We start from the raw sequence: 14,541 nt of genomic DNA, 5'->3' as shown, positions 1-14,541 counted from the left end.
TGCTAAAGTAGGGAGGCAAGAGATAAAAGGAACAACTGGCAAGTTTGGCCTTGGAGATCAAAACGAAGCAGGGCAAAGGCTAATAGAGTTCTGTCAAGAGAACAAGCTGGTCATCACAAACACGCTTTTCCAACAACACAAGAGACGACTCTACACATGGACATCACCAGATGGGCAGCATCGAAATCAGATTGATTATATTCTCTGCAGCCAAAGATGGAGAAGCTCTATACAGTCAGCAAAAACAAGACCTGGAGCTGACTGTGGCTCAGATCATCAGCTTCTTATAGCAAAATTCAAGCTTAAACTGAAGAAAGTAGGAAAAACCACTGGGCCGGTAAGATACAATCTAAGTCAAATCCCTTATGAATACACAGTGGAAGTGAGGAACAGGTTTAAGGATTTAGATTTGGTGGACAGAGTGCCTGAAGAACTATGGATGGAGGCTCGCAACATTGTACAGGAGGCAGCAATGAAAAACATCCCAATGAAAAGGAAATGCAAGAAAGCAAAGTGGCTGTCCAACGAGGCCTTACAAATAGCGGAAGAGAGAAGGCAAGCAAAATGCGAGGGAGATAGTGAAAGATACAGGAAATTGAATGCAGATTTCCAAAGAATAGCAAGGAGAGACAAGAAGGCCTTCTTAAACGAGCAATGCAAACAAATAGAGGAAAACAACAGAATGGGAAGAACCAGAGATCTGTTCAAGAAAATTGGAGATATGAAAGGAACATTTCGTACAAAGATTACCATAATAAAGGACAAAAGTGGTAAGGACCTAACAGAAGCAGAAGACATCAAGAAGAGGTGGCAAGAATACACAGAAGAATTATACCAGAAAGATATGGATGTCTCGTACACCCCAGGTAGTGTGGTTGCTGACCTTGAGCCAGACATCCTGGAGAGTGAAGTCAAATGGGCCTTAGAAAGCACTGCAAATAACAAGGCCAGTGGAAGTGATGGTATTCCAGCTGAACTATTTAAAATTTTAAAAGATGATGCTGTTAAGGTGTTACACTCAATATGCCAGCAAATTTGGAAAACTCAGCAGTGGCCAGAAGATTGGAGAAGATCAGTCTACATCCCAGTCCCAAAGAAGGGTAGTGCCAAAGAATGCTCCAACTACCGCACAATTGCACTCATTTCACACGCTAGCAAGGTTATGCTTAAAATTCTACAAGGAAGGCTTAAGCAGTATGTGGATCGAGAACTCCCAGAAGTGCAAGCTGGATTTAGAAGAGGCAGAGGAACCAGAGACCAAATTGCAAACATGCGCTGGATTATGGAGAAAGCTAGAGAGTTCCAGAAAGACATCTACTTCTGCTTCATTGACTATGCAAAAGCCTTTGACTGTGTCGACCACAGCAAACTATGGCAAGTTCTTAAAGAAATGGGAGTGCCTGATCACCTCATCTGTCTCCTGAGAAATCTCTATGTGGGACAAGAAGCTACAGTTAGAACTGGATATGGAACAACTGATTGGTTCAAAATTGGGAAAGGAGTACGACAAGGCTGTATTTTGTCTCCCTGCTTATTTAATTTATATGCAGAATACATCATGCGAAAGGCTGGGCTGGATGAATCCCAAACTGGAATTAAGATTGCCGGAAGAAATATCAACAACCTCAGATATGCAGATGACACAACCTTGATGGCAGAAAGTGAGGAGGAATTAAAGAAACTTTTAATGAGGGTGAAAGAGGAGAGCGCAAAATATGGTCTGAAGCTCAACATCAAAAAAACGAAGATCATGGCCACTGGTCCCATCACCTCCTGGCAAATAGAAGGGGAAGAAATGGAGGCAGTGAGAGATTTTACTTTCTTGGGCTCCATGATCACTGCAGATGGTGACAGCAGCCACGAAATTAAAAGACGCCTCCTTCTTGGGAGAAGGGCAATGACAGGCCTAGACAGCATCTTGAGAAGTAGAGACGTCACCTTGCCAACAAAGGTCCGTATAGTTAAAGCCATGGTTTTCCCAGTAGTGATGTATGGAAGTGAGAGCTGGACCATCAAGAAGGCTGATCGCCGAAGAATTGATGCTTTTGAATTATGGTGCTGGAGAAGACTCTTGAGAGTCCCATGGACTGCAAGAAGATCAAACGCATCCATTCTTAAGGAAATCAGCCCTGAGTGCTCACTGGAAGGACAGATCGTGAAGCTGAGGCTCCAGTACTTTGGCCACCTCATGAGAAGAGAAGACTCCCTGGAGAAGACCCTGATGCTGCGAAAGATGGAGGGCACAAGGAGAAGGGGGCGACAGAGGACGAGATGGTTGGATAGTGTTTTCGAGGTTACCAGCATGAGTCTGACCAAACTGCGGGAAGTAGTGGAGGACAGAGGTGCCTGGCGTGCTCTGGTCCATGGGGTCACGAAGAGTCGGACACGACTAAACGACTAAACAACAACAACAAAGTGTAAATAAATATATTTCTTTATTTTAGTGTAAACTAAAAGAGGCAACGAGATTCAAAAATGCAATAATGCATACTGATAAGAGCTTGGTACTGCTGGTAATGTGTTTCTATTTTACTCATGTGCAAACTTGCATGTTACACATGTATTCAAGGAAAGCACGGCATTGGGGGATCTCTAATCTAGAGACAGTTGCATGTCCTAGTACTTATTGCACTATGTAGCTACCAATTTAGAAATGCTAGTGTAGTCTTGCTTGCTTGGGAGAATTAGCAAGCACCGATGAATGTCAATATAAACACAGATCTCCAAATTCACAGTTATGCATGAATCTAGGGTGTTCCAGCACTCCAAAGCTCACCCTGGGTGTTCCATCAGTTTTCATGGCAAGTTAATGAGTGGTGTTTGGCTCTGCATAAAAGGGAATTGTTATTCATAATGTAACGACATAGTGTACGGTATGCTGATGTTACTCCTTCCAAATGACATCCTTGACCTTTAGCTACTATGGCAACATGTGTCATTCCAGGGCACTCTGGGGACGAAATGTTGGCTCCCTCCCTTCTTCTCTCCCCCACTCTTCTATAGTGGCAAATATTCATAGGGGGGGGGGAATACTCAAACTGGCCTTTTTCTAAGGGGTGAGGAGGTGAGAAAAATGGGGAAATCATATTTTTTTTTAAAGGGAAAAAAAACTTCTTTGACATTTCAGCTCCACTCCATTAGGGACACTTGTCTGTTTGAGATGTTACAGCCCTATTCCCATAGGAAGCATTTGGCATGCCAGGGAATTCTACTGGAAATGGAAATTGGAGCAGAAATTGCTGTAATCTGCATGTGCAGGACAAAAATCACACAAGCCAATATGTGTGGTATTTTTTATATTTATTTATTTATTTATTATTATTATTATTATTATTATTATTATTATTATTATTATTATTATTATTTTCAATCTGCCAGCATTATGTAAATAATCTCATTGTTTTTTACATTGTTGTTGATGTTTCACTTCTGTTAAAATGCACTGAAACTACCATATTTTTTGCTCCATAGGGCACACCGGACCATAGGGTGCACCTAGTTTTTAGGGGGGGGATCAAGAAAAAAAATCTTATTCCCCCCCCCCAGCCCCAAAGAGCAGCGTACAGGCTGCGCAACCTCTCCCTTCCGGAGGGGTTGCGCGCAGCTATGGCACAAGCCATATGGATCCCGCTCACTGTTTTGACTTCCTCTTTAGCCCCACGCAACCTCTCCCTGAAGGGAGAGGCTGTGCAGGGCTAAAAAAGCCAGAGCCGTGTGCAGCCTCTCCCTGCCGGAGTGGCTGTGTGCGGCTATCCCTGAAGCCTGGAGAGCGAGAGGGGTCGGTGCGCACCGACGCCTCTCGCTCTCCAGGCTTCAGCGAAAGCAACGGGAAGCCTCCGGAGCTCGGAGGGAGCGCTCCCTCTGCGTTTTGGAGGCTTAGCGTTGCTATCACCGAAGCCAAGAAGCCTGCATTCACTCCATAGGACGCAGACACATTTCCCCTCAATTTTTGGAGGGGGAAAACTGCGTCCTATAGAGCGAAAAATATGGTAATTATGTAAGCTGGTAGCAAGACAAATAGTACAGTGGTACCTCTGGATGCGAACGGGATCCGTTCCGGAGCCGCGTTCGCATCCTGAAGTGAATGCAACACGTGACTACGTGTGTGCGGGTCGTGTTTCACCGCTTCCACGCATGCGCATGACATCATTTTGAGTGTCTGCGTATGCATTACTTCCGGGTTACGCTCCATTACTTCCGGGTCGCCGTGGAGCGCAACCCGAAAAATGCTTAACTTGAAGCGTATTCATCCCAAGGTATGACTGTATACATTTTAGCAGAAGCTGAATTGTAGTAGAAGAGAAACAGCGCTGAATGTGACAAAAACAGGATGGGATGGAAATTGCTGCCTCGTTACATTCCTAGTAAGGATGACACCCCACACATTATGTGTGCCTGCTGCAGAATGCATATTTATTCATTCTGAAACAACTGACCTCATAATGTCCTATCAAATGGTGGGTTGTGCACTATGCAGTGCTTTAGCGCTCAAGCATGCATTATGTGACCTGCATATGCAACTAGAAGAGAGATATGCTGGGGTCTTCCCCTCCCTACCAGATTTAACAAGATTCCAAGAAAGGCAAGAAATGAATTGGATACTTGAAGGTTAACCACTGTAGTTGCAGTGTGTGTGCTCACACTCACACTTTTTTAAAATGGCAATTCAGAAATATTACCCCACTCAAAGCACCACAGAGCCAACAATTTACCTGGGAATGGGACCACAAAATTGGGGCTGCCACAAGTGAAACTACCGAATTATAAAGGGCCATTAGAATAACCAGTCTAATAGTCCTGCATAACTGTCTTCCCCAGAGATGATTGCAGCCCACCTTGGTTCATACTGTGCCATATTCAGCTGGGAACACATGGAGTTACCCTAACAGAATCACTGCAGTTTTGAACGAACATTGGGGGGGGGGGAATACAATTTTCAACCTGCTCATTCTCATGCCTGTTCAGAGTTGCAGCTCAATTTGATTCGGCTTGGGGGGGGGGTGTCCATTCAGCAGCTACGGAACTAAAAGCCATTGGATGTTTGGAAATCATATTCAAGGCAGTCAGGTTGCAAGGTGTTAACTTTACTGGCCATGCAAATCCCAGCATGAGAAATAGCTTCCATGCTTCTTTCCTAATGTGACTGCATTGCACCTGAAATTACATTGCAGAAATAGTATTTTGAACTCCCGTTTCCCAACGGAAAGCTTAGGTCAGGCAAAAGTAGCCTGGAGGGATACATTTGCCTGATTAAATCTGATATATTCTGAGTATCCTGCCTTGCTTTTAGCTTTTTCCTAGTCCATTTATTCTCGGCTAGTAATCAACCTCAGCAGCCACCTATTAGAATGATTACTGCTTTACAATATGTAATGTGTAGTGCGTCGAGCTGACTGTTTCTTGCATATGAAATATAAGAAGGGAAACAGAAAGATTTTGACTTTGTCATTTACTGCATCCAATCACATCCAGGAAAATGCATTTTTCAGTGGGGGGAGAACCCCACCCCACAAAAGTGAGCTGGTGGAAATTTGGGCCTGCAAGACCAGTTGAGCCAAGGATTTGATGGCTGCACACCACAAGCCAATCTTGATGTAACCTGAGTAGTGTCTGTTTCCCTGCCACTGCTTCGCCTGGCCAGGGCAAAGGCGGTCGTCCTCTTATACACCTGCTGGGATTGACAAGGCATCTGATCCTCACCTGAAACTCATAACTCTCCTGACAGGTCATTTGGTCTGCAGCCACAGTGTGGAAATAAAGGATGAGATTGCCCACCAGATACTAGGCACTCTACTGTTCAAATTAGCCCCCCCCCCCCAGTGTTTTTGTTACAATCCCCATATCAATTAAGTAATCGATTTTAATCTAGAATTTAAATTCTCAAAACTTTCTTATTTGTTAATTCGAGCAAGTAAACTACTGCTCTCACTTCATTACAAACAGTATTTCTACCTTCAACACACTTGAGCAAACCTGCTCCTCTTCCTTTCACAGATATTTTGTTGCCATTTGCAACTGTAGCTGCCTCTGATTAGTTATCATTTAACTCTTTGGGGAAATAATTAGCATCACACATCATGTGCATGGAAGTTGCCGAACCAATTAACCAACTAGAAGGATTACTGTTAATCGCACCAGTTTTCCTATAACTTAATATTGCTGGATAGTTCTGATGAACTGCAAAAGCATTTTTAGTTTGCCTTCTGTTGCCACCCTGAAACTTTTCTTTATTGGTGCCACTTTGTTTTGTACGATTCCTTGCAAATGAAGGAAAACAACTTTTCTCCTTGTATGTGTTGATAATATAAGTTTGGTTACTGAGAACAAACAAGACTGTACAAAAACAAGATTGGGCACAGGCCTGACCAGGACATAGGCGTCCTGACTGTGACAAAGGTGACCTGTGTGATTGCTTGCTTGATTAACAGCTGTTGGGAACTTCAAGGTCCCTGCTCTCCCTTCTTATGGTCTTTGTACTGGACCTGGAGACTCCAATAGAGAGCATTCCATGTCAAGAAGGAGGGCAAATGGGCACCCTCTCAAATGACAGGGCAGAAGCTACATGGAGCAGGGCCTTTTCACTGGTGGTGCCCGTTGTATGCCTCGCTCTTCCCAGACCTGTTGCCTGCTGGGGAACGGGCAGGCTGGCGAGGCCCCCTAGATTTAGAGGCCCAAGTTGTCCTCCCCTCACATGAAGTCTTGGGTTTGCAATTTTGGGAGAGGGGAGACTGCAGCACTGGGGAGAGGGTGGGCTGGTGAGGCCCCCTAGATTTAGAGGCCCTAGGCATCAGCCTACTTAGCCTATACATAAATCTGGCACTGGTCCCTCCTACTGAGATGAGGAAGAATCAGGAAAGAGGGAATGGTTGCAAGGGATGAATTTGACCTGCTACGATTGCCGTTAGGAGAAATGGTTTGATTCCTTGAGCAGAGCAGGATAAAAGGAACAAAGGTGAAACAAGGCTATACAGTGGTACCTCAGGTTACAAACGCTTCAGGTTACAGACTCCGCTAACCTGGAAGCAGTACCTTGGGTTAAGAACTTTACTTCAGGATGAGAACAGAAATCACACTGCGGTGGCGTGGCAGCAGTGGGAGGCCCCATTAGCTAAAGTGGTACCTCAGGTTAAGAACAGTTTAAGGTTAAGAACGGACCTCCGGAACGAATTAAGTTCTTAACCCGAGGTACCACTGTATTAGCAAAAGCTTTTGTGGGTCCTGCATTGGAGCTGTTGTTGTTTCAGGTCACATGGCATTCCCCCAGCCTTGAAAGGTTCACCAAAAAGGGGGAGTTCTTCTGATATGTGCTGTGAACTGCCCTGTGATCTTCGGATGAAGGGCAGTATTCAAATTTAATAAATAAATAAAAAGATATAAACTGCAGCACAACTAAGGACCTCAGTGAGGATCTTGAACAAAGTGGACCATTTATATTTAATAAAGCAGTTGTTGCATGTTAAGTATCCATGGCCTGTAAATAAAGCATCTATTGAAGTCTAATTATCTTAAGAGGTGCATCTAGCTCTTTGTGTAATTAATTGCACATTACACATTCAAATCAATGCATTTGCTAGTGGTAGCTCAGCTGACTGGCGATGAGTATTCTACTTATCAATTAAGTGCCATTGCTGTATCAAATTAATTAGATGTCAGCGAATGTGTGAAACAGCTATTCATGTCTTGGGCAATATCAAATAAGTGACATTTCAGCAAGAGGTCTTTATGCTTGCAGCTGATCCAAATAGTGTATTTTTTGAGGGCAATTTCACACAGACCCTCCCACAGTCCAACTTTCACACAAGTGCATTGCTGTGCAGATGCCATTATAGCATGAGTATATGAGGCAGATATGAGGCTACAAGGGTACCAGGAGCCCTGTTCAGGCATTGATTACCCATTGCAATTCAAACTGCACTAGGAAGAGTGGCAATGTGCTGGCTGGGCCCATCTTCTTCGTTGCATCCTTGAACTCAGCTCTGATGCCCTCTGCACATTGGAGGGCAAACACCCTCAGTAGGAAGCATCCTGACAGAGGTTGTGACAGAGAGGGTGGGGCAAACCATTGTGCCCCCTGCTCTCTCATGTGATTCTAATCAGGGCCAGCCCAAGGCATTTTGCTGCCTGAGGGTGCTAAGATTGGTGGAGGTTGCTAAGATGTATAAGCACAGATAAGTGCTGGAGATACACTGAGGTCTCGGGTACATTCTTTCATATGTGGTGGACCTGTAAAAGAGTAAGAGAATATTGGGAAATAATTTATAATGAACTGAAAAAAAATGTTGTTTTTTTATATAAATTTTTATTGGATTTTCACATACAAAGTCAATTTGATAGACATAAAAAAAAAGAAAAAAGAAAAAAGAAAAAGTAAAAAATTTTCAACTTTTCAAATCATTTTTACAAATCCAACTGGACTTCCCCACATCTTCCGAATCCAGCGTACTTTAGAATAAAAAACATCAGCAATTTGTTACCTTGTTTCAGACCTTACTGTATCTTTCAGATATTATGTTTCTAGATTCAAAGTACAATTTCTCCATTACTTGTACGTTAAAATAGACATAATAAAGTTGTTTCAAATCTCCACCTTATCCTTCTTGTAACTTATTTTCCAATTCACTAAATCAGTTTGCTGAAGCTATAATTTCCAAATCATGCACATTCTTAACATTCATACAATTTATAATGTTTTTGCAAATAGTCCTTAAACTTTTTTCAGTCCTCTTCCATTGTTTCCTCTCCCAAATGTCGGATTCTGCCAGTCATTTCAGCCAGTTCCATGTAGTCGATCAGTTGCGTCTGCCACTCCTCCAGTGTGGGTAAATCTTGTGTCTTCCAATACTTTGCGATAAGAATTCTTGCTGCTGTAGTTGCATACATAAACAAAGTTCTATCCTTCTTTAACACTTTCTGGTCGACAATGCCCAGGAGGAAGGCCTCTGGTTTCTTGGGAAAGGTATACCTAAATACCCTTTTTAACTCATTGTAAATTACTTCCCAGAAGGCCTTCACTTTCGGGCATGTCCACCAGAGGTGAAAAAAGGTCCCTTCAGCCTCCTTACATTTCCAGCATTTATTATCAGACAGGTGATATATCTTAGCAAGCTTAACTGGGGTCATGTACCACTGAAAAAAATGTTTTAAAGCACCTTTCCAAAAAGAAACAAAACAGAACAAAAAAAACAGAGTCCTTTTTGTTGGGGATAATTCAGATGAAAATTCCCAGGTGTCAAAAAAAGGTTATTTATGTATGCCACTATGGTGACCCGTGTTTTGTTAGCCCCAAAATGGAAAATGAGTGAGGTCCCAACCAAAGAAGAATGGCAACTTAAACTGATGGAATATGCACAGCTTGTGGATCTAACTTACAGAATACGAGAAGAAGATTCATTTAAAGAAGACTGGAAAATGTTTATTGAATATATAGGGGGAAATTGAATACACTTGAAAACTTTGGCAGCATTAAGATAAATTCAACAGTGTAAATAAGTTTTGATGGAAGTAATAATGGAATACTGAATGGTTTAGTTTATATAAAATACGCAGGGATTTATGTTATGCAAAATGAACCATGTAAAGAGAGGAAGGGGAGTCATTGATATTTTAAGGTTGTTTAAGTGAATATTCTAAATTGTAAAACTATATATATATATAGGGGACGTTTTATATATATAGGGGACGTTAGTCCTCTGCCCTCAGAAGCTAGAGAAGGCACTTCTTTGACACTTGAGATGTACATTTAAGGACACATCTAATTTCGGTAATTTTAATGTTGCGCTGAATTGCATTTAATGGTGTTTTTTAATTGTTGCAGCCAACCCTGGAACCTTAGACTGCAGGGTGGGTAATTAGAAATAATTATAATTATTATAATGGCTAGACACAGCTTGCTCCCCCAATCAAGGTGCATAGTCCCCAAGGCTGGCCAAGTTATTTCGGTACTGAGGTAGAAAAACCCCCAAGCACCTTTCCCTGGAAGTAAAGACAGAATAATAATAAACAACAATGCACTGCCTTTCGGGACATTCAGAATCAGCTGCCCGAGGCAACTGCCACACTCTGCCTAATTGTAAGACTGGCCCTTATTCTGACCATGTGGTGGGATTGAGTGCAATATTGGGTTGTAGGAAACAGAAAGGAAACCCAAGTCCGGAACAGCCACGGTGAATCAGTGTCTTAAGGAGGCTCTTGAATGTAGTAACAGAGGAAGTGTGTTCGATATCAGGTACAAGGGCATTCCAGGGTCAGGGAGCTGCAAGTTGAAAAGGATGCAGGCGGAGAACAGAAAAGGTCATCTTAGGTTTAACTCTAGGGGATTGGTGCTTATTGTTGGGAAAACATGTTCAGCCCCGTTGGAAACAGGGTACTGGATCTGATTGGTTCAGTCTAGAAAGTTCTAAGCTAGCATTTGTCCTGAAATGCTAGTATTGTATGTGTAGGCAGTTTTTTCTTCAAGGGGAGGATTTCAAAGATTCAACCCATTATTACCTGTTGTATAATATAAACTAGCTGCAGATAAATCACATACCCTCCAACATTTCTCCGATGAAAATAGGGACGTCCTATTCCATCATCGTTGTCATCATTGTTGTTGTTTTTATATTTATATCCCACCTACCTGAGTTGCCCCAGCCACTTTGGGCAGCTTCCAACATCTATAAAAACATAATCAAAACATTAAACATTTTTTAAAAAGCTTCCCAACACAGGGCTGCCTTCAGATGTCTTCTAAAGTTTGGTGTAGTGGTTAACAGCGGTAGACTCGTAATCTGGTGAACCGGATTCGTGTCTCCGCTCCTCCACATGCAGCTGCTGGGTGACCTTGGGCTAGTCACACTTCTTTGAAGTCTCTCAGCCCCACTCACCTCACAGAGTGTTTGTTGTGGGGGAGGAAGGGAAAGGAGATTGTTAGCCGCATTGAGACTCCTTCGGGTAGTGATAAAGCAGGATATCAAATCCAAACTCTTCTTCTTCATCATCGTTACTTATCTCCTTGGCTCGGGGATCACATAACTCCAACATTTCTCCAACGAAAATAGGGACGTCCTACCATAACCGCCAACATTTCTCTGATGGAAATAGGGACATCCTAAGGAAAAGCAGGGACGCGGGTGGCGCTGTGGGTTAAACCACAGAGCCTAGGGCTTGCCGATCAGAAGGTTGGCGGTTCGAATCCCCGCGACGGGGTGAGCTCCCGTTGCTCGGTCCCTGCTCCTGCCAACCTAGCAGTTCGAAAGCACGTCAAAGTGCAAGTAGATAAATAGGTACCGCTGTGGCAGGAAGGTTAACGGTGTTTCCATGCACTGCTCTGGTTCACCAGAAGCAGCTTAGTCATGCTGGCCACATGACTCGGAAACTGTACGCCAGCTCCCTTGGCCAATAAAGCGAGATGTATGCCGCAACCCCAGAGTCGGCCACGGCTGGACCTAATGGTCAGGGGTCCCTTTACCTTTAAGGAAAAGCAGGGCATTCTGGGATCATATCAGAAACTGGGGTGCCTTTTGTAAATCTGTGACTGTCCCTGGGAAATAGGGACACTTGGAGGGTCTGCAATCACAGTAGCTGACCTATTCATCTGCTTTAGCTCTGAAGCACAGACAAAGGGCAGTTGGCGAGCCGCAAGCAAAGCTCTAAATTAGTTCTTTTATGCAACACAGATGCTAATTCTTTAGGTTCTGGGGTCAGGGCCTATGCAACTAGAACACTATGCAAATAATCCCATAAAACTCTCCAACAGTTTCTCAGGTGTGGGGTTCACCCTGAGCTGTAGCACAACTTATTTCTTTTTTTCCTAAGGTTTTGTGGTGGGAGACTGTTGCTATTACAAGTAGAGGAACTGGGTGCCATTCGAGCCTGGCCAAAATTTTGATTTCACAGTGCCCTAGGCCTAGCATCATTCTGAGTCTCTCTCTCTCTCTCTCTCTCTCTCTCTCTCTCTCTCTCTCTCTCTCTCTCTCCCCCCCCCCTCTCTCTCTGTGGTACTACAAATAATGGTTCCGAATATTTGGTTAAAAACCTGCAAAATTGCTTTCTTTTTAATAAAAGCGTGAGGAGAAACCTCAGAAATTTTCTCAGGGGGAAAACGTCCTCTGCGAAATTTCACATCAGGATTTCTGGGAATTTCAGATTATCCCCTTGGACCACTGGTTGCATCTCCTTACAAGAGAGAGTCATAGCCTGGAATTTCTCAAGGGGCTATGGCACATCCTTACTCAAGCATCCTTACCATGCTCCCCCCCTTTCTTTTGTTCCAGCAGTGTCCCTGCTGAGGTGTTCCTTTTCCTCATGAAGGTGTGGTAGGATGAGACCCCTGAAACTCATTTTCGCTGGTGACCTAATCAAGGCTTTGAACCCAAGTGTCCTAAGATGAAAGGCTATTGCACATATTTTTCATTTGAAAAGCCATTTGGAGAGCACATAGACCTTTTCCCCCTGAGAGGAGGTGTCAGATTGATGTACTGCAGCACAAAATGGGAGTGTAAATGTATGTGATGTTCATGGACTAGTGAATAGGGCTAGTTTACTATGAAATGAATTACTGGCAAAACAAATGGGTCAGCTCCTAAGCCAGACACTCTTTTTGCTTTTTGACTTTTCGAGGCACCGTTAACCAAAGGAAGGCTCCGAAAGGTGTTGATTCCCGACACTTTTCTAATGATCCTGTCATTTCGCTGAAAAATGTTTTAAGTGCTACTGAAGATTTGTTCTCATTTTTATTTTAAATGGAACAAGGACAGAGAAAAGAGCTCGAGAGGGATGGCAGGCTCAGAAATGGCTTATTGCTATATTGTCATAATGGGAAGAATTCATTTGGTTAAGGGCTTTGGGGGTAATAAACGCAGCCTCTAAATTAAAGCAGCCTTCAGAGTTAATAGCCGCAAAGACTTACTCCGGTTCTTTCTGTCACAACTGTTAAAGTGCAAATAAGCATGGGGCTGGTTTATTGCGTGTGTGTTGCTAGCTCAGGACATGCCAGCTTCTTTCTAAATATGAAATGGTGCGGCTACCTGCATATTCTGAAGCAATAACCTCTCAAACACTTAATTGATGGAAATACCTCTGTGTGGTAGAAACCCACCACTGCCAGTATCCTGTGACTGCTAGGATCTGCCGTGCCTTGAAGCAGCATCCCCAGACCCATCAGCATGACTGTGTCCCTTGTGGTGAACCACTTGAGGCTATCTACCTCCTGCTCAAATATCCTAGATAGCCTCCTGAAATGGCCGATCCATAAATATCTCTGAATATGGGGTAGCTCATCGGTAGGCAAACCGGATCTGGCCCAATCGCCTTCTAAATCCGGCCCGTGGACAGTATGTTTTTACACGAGTAGAATGTGTCCTTTTATTTAAAATGCATCTCTGGGTTATTTGTGGGGTGTAGGAATTCGTTCATCCCCCCCCAAAAAATATAGTCTGGCTCCCCACAAGGTCTGAGGGACAGTGGACCGGCCCCCTGCTGAAAACGTTTGTTGACCCCTGGGCTAGATTGTTGCTTGGGCATACTAGCTCAGGCTTTTGTGTCTGAATGTTTTCTTAGATCCACCTCCAGCCAGCTTATCGGTTGCCTTTTTTTGCATCCAGTTCACTTTGGATTTGAATTTGACTCTGACCAGTGAATGATGTGACAGCCCTGCATTTTGTCTTGATGACCAAGTTCCCTGAGACCTCACTGAGGATGCTAGTCCCTCATCCTACACATTTGGCTCTGTCTTGGCTACCTATGGCCAGTGCTCTGGGGGTACTCAAGGGTACGCAGAACCGGCATCTTTTTTTTATAGAAGAAAAGCACTGGTTAAAGGTGTGGCACTTACTATAACAACTTCATGGTGAGTACCGGCAACATTTTTTCTAGAAGCACTGCCTATGCCTCATGGCTAATATTGACCAGATCCCCTTGATTTCCAGAATCTCATCCCAGTGGAGATGTATCAGGGATGCCTACTGCCTGGAGAAAATCCACTAGTATTTTCTGTGATTTTTTTTTTAAATATACACATATTGGTATGTGCTTGTGCCCAGTGTAGACATTTTTGCTCAGGAATTTACCGTAATATAATGCATTTTTTTAATATTAGTTTTTTTTTACCAGTGTATGCATTTCTGTACCTATCACTGGGCTGAAGAACTGCACTGAAAATACAGAGGTATGCATTGGTTTCTGTTCTTGCAATGTTTCAGAAAGGGTAAGTTCAGTGGGCTTGCCTTTAGACGTGAAATGAAGCAGAAAAGCAGTGTTTTCTTCCTTATGCAGTTCTTAGGAGGAAGGAACTTTGTGGAAGGCTCTTTCCTAATGGAAAGACTGTAGGTTCCCCAAACACCTTATCTTCCCTCTAAACTTTCAGATAGGCTGCACCTAGACACATCAAAGAGGCGCTTCAGTTAAACGCATTACAAACTTTGTATGAGAAATCGGGTTGGCAAAACTGGAACTCCACAGCGCCATCTGGTGTCACAGTGTTAGAACACATAAACAACACATATAAAGTACTTTTTCTTTGCCAATGTAGCTGAGTCCATAGTTGAGTCAGATAAAGTAGCT

Source organism: Podarcis muralis, chromosome 6 (assembly GCF_964188315.1).
Source record: "Podarcis muralis chromosome 6, rPodMur119.hap1.1, whole genome shotgun sequence".
Lineage (NCBI taxonomy): Eukaryota > Metazoa > Chordata > Lepidosauria > Squamata > Lacertidae > Podarcis > Podarcis muralis.
This window is presented reverse-complemented; position numbering follows the sequence as displayed.